Source organism: Quercus suber, unplaced genomic scaffold, assembly GCF_002906115.3.
Source record: "Quercus suber isolate HL8 unplaced genomic scaffold, Cork oak 2.0 scaffold_428, whole genome shotgun sequence".
In the NCBI taxonomy this organism is placed as follows: Eukaryota; Viridiplantae; Streptophyta; class Magnoliopsida; order Fagales; family Fagaceae; genus Quercus; species Quercus suber.
Genome location: NW_027069879.1, coordinates 594,599 through 599,550, shown reverse-complemented (window position 1 = coordinate 599,550; position 4,952 = coordinate 594,599).

The window sequence follows — 4,952 nt, the reverse complement described above, 5'->3', positions numbered from 1 at the left end:
CCTTTAAAAACTTCTTTCCATAACATTAAAAAAGCATAAATGTTTTATAATATCACAACATCAACGTTTTATACTCTTAAAGTAATTAAAATAATAACAAGCGTATAAACCTATAAAATTAATTATGCAATTAGGTTGGGATGTTACAATTTGCAAGTCTTTGATTCTCAGTGTCAATGTCTCAATCCAAGACCAATGTGTTGTCCATTTAACCTTTAGGTTAACCCTGCTGTAACCAGTACATAGAGGTAATAGTTAAATGCTTAGTTTTTAAATTGTGTTTGCATATAGTTCGTATGAGATTTTATGCACAAGGTGTATTTCATGTAATGAGTTTTACAATATTAACTATGTACAACTGCTGATATATTATATATATATATATATACTTTTTTGTCAAAACAAATGGAGCACAAATATAAAAAAATCAAGTTTGACCATATGATAGCAAATAGAGAGCATGCATAGTAAGATTATTTTGTAAGTTACATACATACACGTAGTGGTGTAAACACAATAAAATTAAGCAAATCATTTGAAAATATTCAATCCAACAACGCTTTCAAAATAAGCAAGTGCTAAAACTAGTAAAGATTAGTTGAATTCCCAATTAGTGACAAGTATAGTTCACGTGTAGCTTAATTGTATAAAACTCATGGGTTGATAGGCAGGGGTGATATGATATTTTGTTGACTTTTACAGTAATAAGGCTGTTCATAATAATATGAATTCATTACTTGACAAAGAAATTGGTTTAATAAAATAAAGTCGAAATGGTTGACCTTTTATTATTTTATATGTATATAATATATATATATATATATAATGGTTAAGTGCACATTATGTCTGTGTGTATAAATTATTTGAATGATCGAGATTCAATTATTTATATGTCTATACACAAAGTCAAGAAGGTTGAGTTTGAATATAAATTGTTTTTATAATACGCCAAATTTATGTAACTGGTTGTAATTATGACAACTTTTATATTGTAAATAATAGGTTGGTGATGGATTTTCACTTTTTCTTTGTGTACTATGATGGATAGATGTATTATCATGAGTTACATGGGTTGTCATACTAAGGCTCGAACCAAAAGTAAAAATTTGTTAAAGTGAAGCGTAGGATAGGCCTTATGAACTTGCAATGAAGAATATTGAAGGCAATGGGGGTTAGACTACTCTAGGCATAAAATTTCCATCGTGTATCGAGCACCTCAACGAGTTATAGACTCCCAGGTTTTCTATAATTCACTACAGTTATCGGGTGGTGCCAAAGTGAAGATGATGTGGGAAGTTGTTGAACAAATGGTGGTGAAAGGATTCGTTGTTTTGGATCTCTATGTCACTGTTGAGCCCGCCATAGTAGAGGTTGGAGAGAGTTCACAACATACTATTTTGGATGGAACTGTAGATGAGCACATCAACTCAATACCATTACAATCTTATCAAAGGTGTGTAGAGAACATAGGAGATGGGTATGGCAATGAACCGTGGCAAACATTTTCCGATGTGAACTCGACTGAGAAGGAGGAAAGGCCCTAAGGAAGTGCATGATGGAGAGCATTTATCTCATGATGAGTTGCACGGGGGCACATCCAAAAATAAAGATGATCACAGACTTGGTGATGATGCAACCCATATTGGTTTACTAGGGATAACTTCGAGGAGCTCCTAGATACCATGGGTGAACATAAGGATGTTGATCATATTGAAGATGTGGTTGTAGAAGAGAATAGAGACACATGCTTTGGTCCCGATCCTATGCCAGAATGGTTCACCAAAACACTTAGATAATATGTTTGATCCATCACCGGTTATGCAAGTGGAAGTATCAAGTTGGATGTTTGGGGAGCAGCCAATGAAAGGGATGGTATTCATGACTAAAGTGACGGTGCGACATGCGTTGACCTGGTACGCAGTGCGTAGAGAATTTTAGCTTCAAAACTAAGATTCAAACTTAGAGAGGCTTATGGTGAGTTGCGAGGATGATTCCTGTCCATGGTCAATCCGTGCGATCTGTTGCAAGGAAGACAATGTCTGGAAGATCGTAAAATGCAAGGGCCCCGCATGTGCGACAAAATTCAAAATGCTTTTGATGGTCGGAATGATTGATTCAGCATTCCTAGCATAATACTTGAGTGCTATAATAAGAAGATCCTGCGTATAAGATAAAGAACTTACGCTATGTTGCTTTGACAGACTTAAAACTCGAAGTATCTCACTATAATGTATTCTTTAACTTGCATTCTTTTTTCAATACAATGTAGAGACATCAGTCTTCATGGAAGTATAAGCATGATATTTTTTTTCTCAAAACCCATGAATACCTTATATTATGAAAAATGAAATTGGAAAAAAAAATAAAGAGAAAGAAATATTATCTTTATCTTATAGCCTTACAAGTCTTGATTTGTTTTCTTCAACTATAATTATTGAACTTGTATTCATTTCTAACGCAATCATTATGGTTCACATACAAGGTATAAGATGCCAAACAAAAGGCTGTTGCAGCTATATATGGGGATTTTAAGGAGTCTTATGTTTTTTGGCAAGACTTAAGGATGTCAATTCGGGTACAAAGTATAAATTACTAGTGGATGATAATTATGAATGGGGAACCTGTACATTCAAATCCATATTTTAGGCATTTTGTCCATGTATTGTTGGGTTCAAGCATTGTAGGTCTGTGATTAGCATTGATGCAACCCACCTCTATGGAAAATATAAAGAGAAATTGATGATTGCAATGACGACAGATGCTAATAATAAGATTTATTCACTAGGCTTCACCGTTGTCAAGAGTGAGAGCACAGAAACTTAGTGTTGGTTCTTGGCTTGTATAAGAAGGTATGTTACCGACTAGAGCAAGCTGTGTGTCATATCTAATAGATACTCTGGGATACAAGCTATCTTCAGAAACACTAATTGAGACTTTTTGCAACCTCACATGACAGAACATCGTTACTGCCTTCGTTATCTATGCAGTAACGTCAACACTAGATGAAACAATGAAACTTTATACTGTGTTTAGTTGGAGTGAAAATAGTGAGGATGGAAAACATAGGGTGGAAAATAGTGTTTTTCACTGTTTGGCAAAAGAAAGAAAATGGGGAGGAAGGAAAACCCGGGAGAAAATTTTCTTTCCCTGGCCCACAATTTTCTTCCTCCCAGATTGAGAGGAAAATCTGGAGAGGAAAGTGCTGTGAAAGCACTTTTACCCAAATACCCTTTTCCAACGTCTCCAACAACCTAATGCAACAAAATAAGAAAAATGATGCAGAAAATAACCACTCAACCACCAAACCCTGCACCACCGCCAAACACCGGAACTTAGCACAGAAAACTAAAACATACCACAATCAAAACAAAAACACAAAACTCAATCAAAAGATTTGAAACACAAAACAATCTTTCTCATAAGTCTAATGAAATCTGAATAATAAAATAAAACTAATCAAACCAGATAAAAAAAAAAAAAAAAAACATGTAGGCTGATCTGTGTAAAACGCCGATCTCCACTTCTCTGCCTGTGATCTATGTGTATGTGAGAGAGAATTTGTTTGTGTGAGAGAGAGAAAGAAAGAGAGAGCTTCTGCTTTGGGGTAGACAAAGAGAAGAAAAGAAAAAAGAAAAAAGAAAAGTGAAGAGAGCACCAGTGGAGTAGACGAAGAGAAGAAAAGAAGAAAAAGAAAAGTGAAGAGAGCACCAGTAGAGCAGACGAAAAAAAAAAAAATAGAGAAAAGTGGAGAGCACCAGTGGAGTAGACGAAGAGAAGAGAAAAAAAGAAAAAGAGTAAAGTGAAGACTCGTCACCCTATGATGCTCCGCCTTTGCCTTATTTCTCATGAAGGTATCCAAGGCATATTTACACCATTTTTCCCCGAATTTAACTGCGCTATGCTTTTATTGTGACGATCATTTAAGTAAGCATTCAATTTGAACCGTGTATATTTCACCATTGCTGTAATGGCAGGCTAGGAGCACCTTTAGAATACCATTGAAGCACTCAGAGACGTTGTAGTCATCACCCCGTAATGGTAACCTTGTCAAAGTTAGAGCTCATTTCTCTTTAGGCACATCTTCAAATATTGGTGGCGCATCTAGGTTGACATTCTCAATTAATCGAAGGTGGCATTAAACTTTCGCTCTTGGTAGCATTTGCTACCTTCCATATTAGATTCTTAAGGGTCCGTTTGGATGGAGGAGTAGAAAAGTGGGAGGATGAAAAATATTTAGTTTTCCCTCTTGTATGTTTGGTTGGAGGGGTGGAAAAGTGGGAAGGTGGAAAACTTTTTTGTTTGGTTGGAGAGAAAAGGAAAAGATGAAAATATAATTATATAAATTGACTATTATACCTTTATTACATAATATATAAGAAATAGATTGTTTGTCTTCATTACATAATATAAAATTATCACATCATATATATAAATTATTATTATTTTTTTTATATTATAATGTAAAAATTACAATAATGTACAACTTGATTAGATCACGTTGAAAAAAAAAAGTGCTACGTCCTAACATTTTACAATATTTTTACAATAAATAATATGTGATAAGTTATTACTGATTTTAATTGAACAAATCACTTAAATATTTTTTTTTATCAGTATTAGTTAGTAACAACTCACCACTTAAAATTTATTATGAAATATTATAAAATATTGTAGTGACATTTCTCAATTTTAATTTTTTCTTCTTTATTTTATTTTTCCCTTTTATCTTTTTTTTTTATCCACACGTTTCTTTTCTTCTTTTTTTTTCTCTTTTTTCTCCTCCGCACCTTCCCTTATCTCTATCTTCACTTTTTTTTTCTTTTGTTCTCTGGCACTTGGTCTAAACTCTCTTCACTTTACTCTTTTTCTTTTTTTCTCTTCTCTTCGTCTACTCCACTGGTGCTCTCCACTTTTCTCTTTTTTTTTTTTTTTTTTTTTTTTTTTTTTTTCCC